This window comes from Bos grunniens, chromosome 1 (genome assembly GCF_055505025.1).
Source record: "Bos grunniens cultivar Pamir isolate PY7600 chromosome 1, Bosgru_T2T1.0, whole genome shotgun sequence".
NCBI lineage: Eukaryota > Metazoa > Chordata > Mammalia > Artiodactyla > Bovidae > Bos > Bos grunniens.
Window position 1 is genome coordinate 60,375,733 of NC_141165.1, and position 12,803 is coordinate 60,388,535.

Genomic DNA, 12,803 nt, shown 5'->3' on the forward strand with positions numbered 1-12,803 from the left:
TTAAAATATAGCTCCCCCTGCCAGCAAATAATTAAAATACTACTCAATTGCTATTCAGATCAGATGCTGATTATTCATAAGGGCTATTATTGCTGCCCCAAAAGGGCTTTTTAAAAATTGAGATTTTATGTTAATTTACTTAAAAAAAATGACTGCTGAGGGAGAGATGCTTAAGATAAAGCTAGTTTCTAAATAATTTTTTAAATCAGTTAATTTTCAAAATTAAGGATGGGGAGTGCTAAGGAACTTGGGCTAGATCCTTGCTACTTGAAGTACAGTCTGTGGTACTTAGTAGAAAAGGGGGCTCTCCAGCCCCATCACTGAATCAGAATCTACATTTTAACAGGATCTACAGGTGAGCTGCATGAATATTACAGTTTGAGAAGCATAGGACTAGATCCCAGAAGGCTTTGCAAACCACATTAGCCTTTATTTTACATGATGGAATGTCACTGAAGTATAGTTGAAAGATGCCTGAATATGCTAGTTTTGTGTAATGGTTCTCAATTAATTGTAATACCCATGGAATTTGATCTTAAGGAATGGCATTTTAATTCAATATTTGGGGCTGGCTATTTCTGTATTCACTAATATGAAGAGCCCTGAAAAGATATTTTTCTAGCTTCAAGCTATGGATAAACTGAAGCCCATTCTCACTTTTTAAGACATTTTTTAAAGTTTCTCTAAAGTAATCCATGTTTACTGTTTGGGGGGGAAAAGTAGTAGAGATGATTATGAAATTTAAAAAATCTTCTGTTTACCCTTTATCCTCTCTCTTCCCTCACCAGTCCTGGTCCTAAGGGAAGAAACCACAGCTTAGTGTATATCATTCTAGATATATCCTATGCATATATAAATATTCTTATTTCTATATATCACTAATAAACAGCTTATTTCACATAAAAAGAAATATATGCAAGCCAGTGAACTTTGATAATGAGTATTGGACATTGTTTCATTTCAGTATGCATCCCTTTATATCATTATCTTTTTTATAACCCTGTGAAATATTCCATATTGTAGATATTTCATGATTTATTTAATCTTTGATTGATGGACATTGGACTGTTTTGAGATTTTGGCTACTATATAATAAACATTTTTATATGTAAATTTCTTCTGTTGTATGGGACTCTCTCAGTAGTAAATGCACACGGTATGCACATTGTAGATTTTGGTAGCTAGTGACAGTTTGCTGTCTAAGAAAGTTAAACCAGTTTAAGGCACAACTACATTGAATGAGAACATCCCTTCACTCTTGCCTTCACCAGCCTCAGGTATTATGTCTTTAACATTTGGGCTCCAAAATCACGGCAGATGTTGACTGCAGCCATGAAATAAAAAGACGCTTGCTCCTTGGAAAGTTATGACCAACCTAGATAGCATATTCAAAAGCAGAGACATTACTTTGCCAACAAAGGTCCATCTAGTCAAGGCTATGGTTTTTCCAGTGGTCATGTATGGATGTGAGAATTGGAGTATAAAGAAAGCTGAGGGCCAAAGAATGAATGCTTTTGAACTGTGGTGTTGGGGAAGAGTCTTGAGAGTCCCTTGGACTGCAAGGAGCTCCAACCAGTCCATCCTAAAGGAAATCAGTCCTGAATATTCATTGGAAGGACTGATGCTGAAGCTGAAAATCCAATACTTTGGGCCACCTGATGTGAAGAACTGACTCATTTGAAAAGACCCTGATGCTGGGAAAGATTGAAGGAGGGAGGAGAAGGGGATGACAGAAGATGAGATGGTTGGATGGCATCATCAACTCAATAGACATGAATTTGAGCAAGCTCCGGGAGTTGGTGATAGACAGGGAAGCCTGGTGTGCTGCAGTCCATGGAGTCACAAAGAGTCGGACATAACCACGCGACTGAACTGAACGTTTTTTAAATCTAATAAGTGAAATGCTAGCTTTGTATTTTATATTTTGTACTATTTAAGAGTAAGACTGAGTTTTCTCATCTATTCAACTACTTTTTGACCTTCTCTATCTAAAGGTTTGTTTAAATATTGTTAATTATAAATGATGTGGATATTTCATAATATGTCTTCAGCCTGAAAATGAAACTATATAATTTAGCACAGTGCATAGAATATAGCTAGCATAGAGAATTCCCTGGGGGTCCAGTGGTTAGGACTTGGCGCTTTCATTGCATGGCCTGGATTCAATTCCTGGTCAGGGAACTGTGATCACCTCAGCCATACAGCATGGCCAAGAAAAGAGGAAAAGCAAAAGAAAAATATAGTTAGTATCAATATACTGTTTCTTACCCAAGTCAGTGTTATTTTAGTCCTGTTTTGATCATTTCTTTTTATTTATTCGCCATGTAGTGCTTTTGCATTCAGTGATTTTCAAACTGTAGTGCATATAGAAGTCACTATATAATGTGGGTTTTTTGTTTTTTTAAAAGACGTATATTTATTTTATCTATTTATTTTGGCCATGCTGCACAGCTTGTGGGATCTTAATTCCCCAACCAGGGATTGAACTAGGGCCCTCAGCAATGAACGCAGGGAGTCCTAACCACCGGACCACTGAGGAATTCCCTAGATAATGCGTTTTCTTTAAAAGAAATTGGTTTTAGTACTTCCCTGGCAGTCCAGTGCTTAAGAATCCAAGCTTCCACTGCAGGGGACACAGGTTCAATCCCTGGTCAGAGAACTAGGATCCAGCATGCCAGGTGATGTGCCCCAAAAAATAAATAAAAATACAAATAAATGAATGAAATTGGTTTAGAGCCATCCATTTTAAATTGTCTTGGTACCTTTACACTTTGTTTCATCTTTGCCTGGAGAGTTCTCTTCCAAGATTGTCACATGGTTGTCTCTTTCTTGTCATTCAGGTCTTAATTCAGATGTCATGTTCTTCAAGAACCCCTGTTTTTCTTCTGAACCCGTATTCACTTTGTATCTTGTTTGTGTAGACTATAAGCTCCATGAAAGCAGAGATCCTGGCTTTTCTGTGGAGTTCCAGTGTCTAGAGCAGTACTCAGTAATCAGTTCAGTTTAGTTCAGTCACTCAGTCATGTCCGACTCTTTGCAACCCCATGGACTGCAGCACACCAGGCCTCCCTGTCCATCACCAACTCCCGGAGTTTACTCAAACTCATGTCCATTGAGTCAGTGATGCCATCCAACCATCTTATCCTCTGTCGTCCCCTTCTCCTCCCCCCCTTCAATTTTTCCCAGCATCAGGATCTTTTCAGATGAGTCAGTTCTGCACATCAGGTAGCCAAAGTATTGGAAAGTATTTTCCAAAGTATTTTCAGCTTCAGCATCAGTCCTTCCAATGAATATTCAGGACTGATTTCCTTTAGGATGGACTGGTTGGATCTCCTTGCAGTCCAAGGGATTCTCAAGAGTCTTCTCCAACACCACAGTTCAAAAGCATCAATTCTTCGGTGCTCAGTTTTCTTTATAGTCCAACTCTCACATCCATACATGACTACTGGAGAAACCATACCCTTGACTAGACGGACCTTTGTTGGCAAAGTAATGTCTCTGCTTTTGAATATGCTATCTAGGTTGGTCATAACTTTCCTTCCAAGGAGCAAGCGTCTTTTAATTTCATGGCTGCAGTTACCATCTGCAGTGACTTTGGAGACCCCCAAAATAAAGTCTCTCACTATTTATAGCATGCTGAAAGAATATTTGTAAATTGTACAAAGGGTGGTAGCAAGCCTTTCCAGGGTTAGTTTTATATCACTTATTAGAGATTTAAGCATTGGGAGTTGCAGTGTATTCTGCTTTTTCTTAACCTAATAGTGTATTTTAATTAAAGGAGTCACATAGTAAATTTAATTAGTTCTTTGATGAAACAGCCTTATTCTTTTATAGTATAACTCATAGTTCTTTCTCCCTAAATAGTTATTAAGTGCCCTAATTTTCCAGGGAAATCTATAAAACCTTATAAAGCCTTTGCCTCATTCAAATAAAAGGTTAAACTTTTCATTAAGGTCTGTTGATTCCCCTATGATCCTTCTTACCCTGGTTAATTCTGATACCTGTCTTTTCTTAATTTAGGCCTACAGAGCCAGTGGTAATTATTCTTAAGTTCCTTGCAATTATTTTTCAGTTGTAATTTTTCCCCTTTATGTTTAATCATGTAGGTATTAGGGCATTCTTACATGGAGAAAAAATTTTCTCTAGGATCAGTGGAAGACAAGACTATAATTTGATTTCTCTGGTTTATGAGAGACATTGTTCTAGAAACTAAACGTTTGATTGTGGGATTTTATATCAGAGCAAATAAGGATCACACGCTTACTTCATTTCTTTAAACAGACTTGTGACAGCTGCTTTTTTTCTTTGTGTTCAAAGCCAGTTTTACTGATTTGTTTTGATGTGCATGTAGAAAAGCTGGTTTGCTTAATCTAACTAAATATTTTAGAACGAATAGTAGTTTGTAATAGTCATATCCTGGTTCTCATATGCAGTGAGAGTGTGGGACAGGAAGTAATAAATGTGGCTTTTAGTTCCTTATGTGTGTGACTGTTTTTCCTTAAGGATGTACTTTATTGCCTTTTTTTGTTTTTTTTGGTGGCACGGCCCAGCTTGCGGATCTCAGTTCTCTGACCAGAAACTGAACCCGGATCCATGGCAGTGAAACCCCAGGTCTTTACCACTGGACTGCCAGGGAATTCCCAAGGATGTACTTTAAAAATATTACAACCTAATATTAAGTATTCTCTAAGTTTCTAGTTCTATAAATTCTAATTTATTCAGGGTCTGATTACCTGATTTAAATTTAACAGTGTCACTTCTCTTTTACTGGAAACTAGTTAACTCCTGTCACTAGCTTTTGGGTATTCTGTTTCTTATTAAAGTTTTTATTGAGAGTAATGCATGCTTTTTTAACAAAAATATTGACTTATTTGAAGAAAAAAGTATCTCTGGGGATTTTCAGATCTCCAAAAATAGCCGCTAAGAACAAATCAATGTCTCTTTTTCTGAGAATATACAACTCGAATGGATAGGGTAACAATTTTTTTCTATCTTACAAATAGACTAATATTATACAAACTGTTATTTCTTTTTAAAAAAATATGTACTTATTTGGCTGTGCCAAGTCTTACTTGTAGCTCTCAGGATCTTTGATCTTCATTGTAGCATGTGGGATTTTTAGTTGCGGCCTGTGAACTCTTAATTATGGCATATGGGATCTAGTTCCCTGACCAGGGATCGATCCCAGGCCCCTTGCATTGCAAGTACAGACTCTTAGCCACTGGACCACCAGGGAAGTTCCCTAAAAGCTGTTATTTAACCTGCTTTTCACTTAGCATCTTGTAAGTGTACCATCTCTTTTCATATAAGTGCAAAAAATATATCTTATTCCTCTTAAACCCTGTATATATAGTATTATATAATAATCCTATTTTGATGAATATTTGGATTGTTTGCAGTTTAATTGTCAAAAATTTTGGTGCAGTAAATACCTTTGTGCCTGTATTTTTGGAACACTTATACTATATTATCTGTAAAGTCCCTAAAATGAAATGTGTCCTTGATGATAAATTGACCTCCAAAGGGGTAAATATTGTACCCCTTGTTATAGTTTCACCAGTAGCATTTGTGAACTTCTTTTCCTCACACCCTGTAAAAGACTATGTGAGGGAAAAAGCTGAAATGTAATTGATTTGCAAAGAGTGGGAGAAGGTGTTTTTTGGATATAGTTCTTCAATTCACATCCTGTTGGCTTCAATAGGTGAGATTCACGGAAACTTAAAATGAGAATAATTGTTCTTTGACAAAAGAGTATGGAGTATTTCTGAATTCTGGATTAAACATCTTGCATTATAAAATCTGATGTATTCACAGAGAGAAAATAGAGTGCCAGAGTTTAACAGAACCACACTGAGTATGGGAAGAAACATATTTCTCTTATGTGATATTTTCCAAACATCTCTAGTCTGGTGTAATTTTAGCTGATATGTTAAGAACTAAAATAGTAAATCATTCTTCATACTTATTCTTTATCAGAAAAAAACAGTGAGTGAAAACTTTTTGACTGAATGTATATTCAGTGTAACTTCAGTTATTTAGATAGCAGTATTGTGATTCCAAACCTGAAAATTAAAAAATGAAAATCAATATAAATAAGTAAAAATATCCAAGTACCTCTGAGCAGACCTTGTTTTGTAACTGGTATTTTTCCTTCTGCTTGGAGGACTTCCTGTACTGGAGAACATTTCTGTATTGGAGGTTTACTCGTAATGAATTCTTTTAGCTTTTCCATACCTTTGTTTCTTCTTTAAAAATTTCTTCATTGAGGTATAATTAAAATACAGTAAACTGTACATATTCTAAGCATACTGTTTAATGAATTTTGTCACCACGGAAACCATCATGGGAAGCAAGGTAGAGAACATGTCTGTTATCTCCAAATGTTCCTTGTGCTCTGCAATTCCTCACTCCTACTCCTCCATTCCAGGCAACTAATGATACTAATGATCTGCTTTCTGTTCCTATAGATTAGTTTCCACTTTCTAGGGTTTTATAGGGACAGAATCATACAACATGTACCTCTTTTTTTTTGAGAGCAGGTGTCTGGCTTCTTTCACTCAGCATGATTATTGATTCACGTGTTGTATGTCTCAGTAACTCATTTCTTTTTATTGCCGAGTGGTATTCCAACATGTGAATGTACCACAATTTGTTTTTCTATTCATCTATTGATGGACACTGAGGTTGTCTCTAGTTTGGGGCTATTATAAATAATAGTTTATAATAAGCTATTTATAAATAAAAGTGTTGTGGCAGTCACATACAAGTCTTTGAATGGATATATGTTTCCTTTTCTCTTGGGTAAATACTTAAAAGTGGAATGGCTGGATCGTATGGTAGTTATATATGCTTTTGTAAAAATAAAATAGGAAAAGAAAAATTTGAAAAGGAGGTGAGCTAAGGTGCTACATTCCAGGCATGTTCTCAGGCAGATGGTTTCTGGAAAGGGGTTTATATGGGAGTTGAGGAAAAGGATGCCTTTAATAAACTGTCTAGCATAGTAGTCCTTGGAAAGCCTTCCTGTGCTCACAGGGGTAGAGGATCCCATGAGAAGACAGCTAACTTTAAGAAATCCCGAGCAGTTCTCTCAGCTCTGGCGTCTGCCCCAGCTCCATGCTCCAGACATTGTGCCTGGTAAATTCTGGCTGCTACTGTTTATATACCAGGCTGTGGTGCTGCCTGAGAGGCAAAAGGATCAGGCTGGGACCCACCTCAGAGAAACCCCTTGGAGTGGTGGAGTGGAGATGTGTTGAGAGTTGAACAAGGAAGGACATAGGAGCCCAGTAGGGCACCAGGGCTCCCAGACATGCTCTGCTCTCTGAGAGCATGTGTCCTTCTTGTTGACATCCCCATCTCCAATTGCATTGTCTTCCTTCCCTCTGTAAGAGGCAGCTACTATCATAGGACAAGTTTATAGTCTAAGCTGTTTTCTTACTCCTATCCCGCCATCCCCAAGCAACCACTAATCTTTCATTATTTCTCTCTCTCTCTCTCTCTTTCTATATATATATATGACAAAGTATAGTGCTTTTATGTACTTTCGTTTTTTAATTTTATTTTATTTTATTTTTCTTGACCAGGCTGCACACTTTGAATGATCTTGGTTTCTTGACCAAGCATTGAACCTGGCCCCCACCCTCCTAACCCTCCACCCCTGGCAGTGAAAGTGCTGAGCCTTAACTACTGGACTGCCAGGGAATTCCCTTTACAGGCTTTTAAATTCGTATCAGAGGTGTTATTTAGCATGTATTTTGAAACTCTCCTCCCCCTCTATTTTTCCTAGGCCTTATGGCTTGAGGTCTATTCTAGTATATTCCTTTTTTTTTTTAATTGTGCCAAACTGTATATAATATAAAATTTTGCCATTTGACCTTTTTAAAGTGTACAGTTCAGTGACATTTAAGCACATTCAGAATGTCATGCAACCATTCTCACTACTCACTTCCAGAACTTTTTAATCATCACAAACAAAACCTCTATACCCATCAAGCAATTACTCTCCTCCTCCAGTTCCTGGTAATAGCCTCTCTTACACTTCCTCTCTCTATGAATTTGCCTTTTCCAATGAGTCAACTCTTCGCATGAGGTGGCCAAAGGACTGGAGTTTCAGCTTTAGCATCATTCCTTCCAAAGAAATCCCAGGGCTGATCTCCTTCAGAATGGACTGGTTGGATCTCCTTGCAGTCCAAGGGACTCTCAAGAGTCTTCTCCAACACCACAGTTCAAAAGCATCAATTCTTTGGTGCTCAGCCTTCTTCACAGTCCAACTCTCACATCCATACATGACCACAGGAAAAATCATAGCCTTGACTAGACAGATCTTTGTTGGCAAAGTAATGTCTCTGCTTTTCAATATGCTGTCTAGGTTGGTCATAACTTTCCTTCCAAGGAGTAAGCGTCTTTTAATTTCATGGCTGCAGTCACCATCTGTAGTGATTTTGGAGCCCCCCAAAAATAAAGTCTGACACTGTTTCCACTGTTTCCCCATCTATTTCCCATGAAGTGGTGGGACCGGATGCCATGATCTTCATTTTCTGAATGTTGAGCTTTAAGCCAACTTTTTCACTCTCCACTTTCACTTTCATCAAGAGGCTTTTGAGTTCCTCTTCACTTTCTGCCATAAGGGTGGTGTCATCTGCATATCTGAGGTTATTGATATTTCTCCCGGCAATCTTGATTCCAGTTTGTGTTTCTTCCAGTCCAGCGTTTTTCATGATGTACTCTGCATATAAGTTAAATAAACAGGGTGACAATATACAGCCTTGACGAAATCCTTTTCCTATTTGGAACCAGTCTGTTGTTTCATGTCCAGTTCTAACTGTTGCTTCCTGACCTGCATACAAATTTCTCAAGAGGCAGATCAGGTGGTCTGGTATTCCCATCGCTTTCAGAATTTTCCACAGTTTATTGTGATCCACACAGTCAAAGGCTTTGGCATAGTCAATAAAGCAGAAATAGATGCTTTTCTGGAACTCTCTTGCTTTTTCTATGATCCAGCGGATGTTGGCAATTTGATCTCTGGTTCCTCTGCCTTTTCTAAAACCAGCTTGAACATCAGGAAGTTCACGGTTCACATATTGCTGAAGCCTGGCTTGGAGAATTTTGAGCCTTACTTTACTAGCGTGTGAGATGAGTGCAATTGTGTGGTAGTTTGGGCATTCTTTGGCATTGCCTTTCTTTGGGATGGGAATGAAAACTGCCCTTTTCCAGTTCTGTGGCCACTGCTGAGTTTTCCAAATTTGCTGGCATATTGAGTGCAGCACTTTCACAGCATCATCTTTCAGGATTTGGAATAGTTCAACTGGAATTCCATCACCTCCACTAGCTTTGTTCGTAGTGATGCTTTCTAAGGCCCACTTGACTTCACATTCCAGGATGTCTGGCTCTAGGTCAGTGATCACACCATTGTGATTATCTGGGTCATGAAGATCTTTTTTGTACAGTTCTTCTGTGTATTCTTGCCATCTCTTCTTAATATCTTCTGCTTCTGTTAGGTCCATACCATTTCTGTCCTTTATCGAGCTCATCTTTGCATGAAATGTTCCTATCTCTGATTTTCCTGAAGAGATCCCTAGTCTTTCCCATTCTGTTGTTTTCCTCTATTTCTTTGCATTGATCACTGAAGAAGGCTTTCTTATCTCTTCTTGCTATTCTTTGGAACTCTGCATTCAGATGCTTATATCTTTCCTTTTCTCCTTTGCTTTTCGCTTCTCTTCTTTTCACAGCTATTTGTAAGGCCTCCCCAGACAGCCACTTTGCTTTTTTGCATTTCTTTTCCAGGGGAATGGTCTTGATCCCTGTCTCCTGTACAATGTCACGAACCTCATTCCATACTTCATCAGGCACTCTATCAGATCTAGGCCCTTAAATCTATTTCTCACTTCCACTGTATAATCATAAGGGGTTTGATTTAGGTCATACTGCTGGGAGGGATTGGGAGCAGGAGGAGAAGGGGACGAAAGAGGATGAGATGGCTGGATGGCATCACTGACTCGATGGACGTAAGTCTGAGTGAACTCCGGGAGTTGGTGATGGACAGGGAGGCCTGGCGTGCTGCGATTCATGGGGTCGCAAAGAGTCAGACACGACTGAGTGACTGATCTGTTATGATCTGATGTGATGAATTTGCCTTTCTGTCTCAATAAATTTCTCTATGAATTTGCCTCTAGATCACCTTTGTTTTAAAAATAATTTTGCTGGGTAAATTGTAGGTTGATAATCTTTTTCCACTCAGTACACTGTTTCCTACGCTTGCATTGTTTCTGATGCAGAATCTGCTGTTATCTTTACCTGTGTTTCTCTGTATGTAATGTATCTCTTTGACTGCTTTTAAGATTTTTCTTTTTATTGCTGGATGAAGGAATTTGATAATTATAGGCCTTAGTTTAGTTTTCTTTATGTTTCTTGTCTCGTACACATTTTGTATAGTTGATCTACTTGGATCCATGGATTTATAGTTTTCATCAAATTTGGAAAAATTTTGGCCAGATTCCTCTTTCAGGGACTCCAGTTACATGTATAGTAGGCTTCTTCAACTTGTCATAAAGCTCACTGATGCTCTGTTCTTTTTTTTTTTTTCCTTTTTCTATCTTTTTTTCTGCATTTCATTTTGTATAGGTCTGTTGCTGTGTTTTCAAGTTCACCAGTCTTTTCTCCTGTGATATCTAATCTGCCACTTATTCCCTCTAAGCATATTTCATATCAGACATTGTAGCATTATTTCTAGACATTAAATTTGGGTGTTTTAAAAATATCTTCCGTGTGTACTTATCATGCTTTGCTTCTGAACCTTTCAGATATAATAACTTTTAATGTCCTTGTCTTCAAGTTCTTTTATTGGTGTCAGTTTGGGGTCACTTTCAATTGACCTTTCTCCTGTTATGGGTCATATTTTCCGGCTTCTTCACATGTGTGGTTTTAGTTTATCAGATTCTGGACATTGTGACTTTTGCCTTATTGGATGTTGAATATGTTTGTGTTTATTTGAAAGTTTCTGATTTTTGTTCTGAGATGCATTTAAGTTACTTGGAAATAGCTGATCCTTCATTGCTTGATTTCCAATATCTTGAACCACTTTTTTGTCATTAATTTTTTTTTTTCAACACGTGGAGTGGATGGAGCAAGCTCCTATTCCAACTCCCTGCTCCAAAAATCCATTTAATATATTGTCCTTGGATAGAGGACGTATCAGATATTAAACTGATAAGAACAGATACTACACTTGATCTTAGCCAAAAGCCCGAGAAGCGATTTTGTCATTAATTTTGTCTAATTTTTCTTTTGTTTTAGGTAGAGGGTTAAATCCAGTTCTTTTTAGTTTATCTACTCCAGAAGTGGAAGTTGAGGGTGTGTAGCTTGATAGGAGAGTACATACTTCTGGAACCACTGATTTCCACCTCCCAGAAAAAGGAAGCAAGAAACCAGAAATCTATTTATATCTGTGACTGGGCCTAATAGTGAAAGGATGACCACCTAAATACCATAGTATTCTTGGAAAAATTTTGCAAGTCTTCATTTTAAGCAGTGTAGCCATTTAGAGTAGGGAGTGCCCTGACTTTCATAAGTGGCATACAGTGTCTTGAACCCAGTATTCAGAAGCGAGGGGTGAGGGGGAGAGTGGTAACATCTTGGTGGGAACAGTGAGTGAATATGTAAATCTATGTCAGGCTCCAAGATCAAGAACAGTGTGGTGGTGCTATCTCAGGCAATATTAAAGGTTGCCAGCTTTGGTTTTAGGCTATGTTGGTTCTTTCCGATGTGTGGCACTGAATTCAGCCATATGCTAAAATATCTAATATAGCTAGTGTTACATTCCTGTGTCATGTTCTATACCTCTTGAAGTTATCTCATAAATAATTGAATCTTGCATATTTACCAAACACTTTTGAGTTTCCCTGATCTAATTTCTTTGTTTTTATAGGTGAAAAGGAAATGTAGATGCACTGAAAAAAGAGCAGGCCTGCTGACTAATATATAGATTTTATTACACTGAAATTCATTAAATCAAGCTGATCTCACTCTAGGTATTTGCCTGTTTTAGGATATGAATTTGACTTTAGTAACTGAGTGGGCCTTGGAAAATAGCTTTCTGTCTCATCTTTGTTTCATGATGACTATGCATGGAATGTTTTACTTCTGAGTTACATGTCCTGCTTTATCAGGCATTAAGCAACTGGCCTGAAAAGGTAATACCTGAACCAAAAACATTCAATCCAATAAAAACAAAGTAGATTTGAGTATACACAGTGTCAGTGACTAACACTTACTTTCACACTTCCTTGTGGTTATTCAAAAGCATCCATCACTAGGTACATACTGAAAGCAGGTACTTGACCTGACTTAGATTTCAACCAACAGCAAGCAGATACTGGCATAGCAAGAAAACTGTCTAGCAGAAGGGAAAGACTGACTTTTAAAAATATGGTTATTTTACCTTTAAAAATGATTAATTCAACTCATGACTTTTAATCAAGGTGCATTAATAAAAGCCACACCTATAATGAACTAAGCATTCTATGAGTCACTTTTAATATAAGATCTTTAGTTTTCCCATTGTCCTTGCAATACAGGTAATAGCCCTTGTTTTAACATAGGAGAAAATGAAAGCTTAAAGAAGTAACTTTGCTGAAATCATGCAAGAGTGACGGGATTTGGAGTCTGGGAGAGAATCTGTGTGTGAAGCACTGTAGGACATGTCTTTGGGAGATTTTTGATGCTTTTTAAAGACCTTTCATATGGACTCAGGCATTTCCTAGGAACATAATTTATTGTATATGATTTATCTCAGTTCCCTCACCTGGAAA

The 12,803-nt window shown here is 37.7% G+C and overlaps 1 protein-coding gene and 1 pseudogene across 3 annotated transcripts in view; one reads left to right on the forward strand and one right to left on the reverse strand.

Moving 5' to 3' along the window:
* PRKCI (protein kinase C iota) overlaps positions 1-12,803 on the forward strand; it is a 70,736-nt gene that overhangs the window by 16,816 nt on the left and 41,117 nt on the right. The gene's annotated exons all lie outside the window — the stretch shown is intronic.
* On the reverse strand, positions 11,072-11,251 carry LOC147379518 (U2 spliceosomal RNA; annotated as a pseudogene).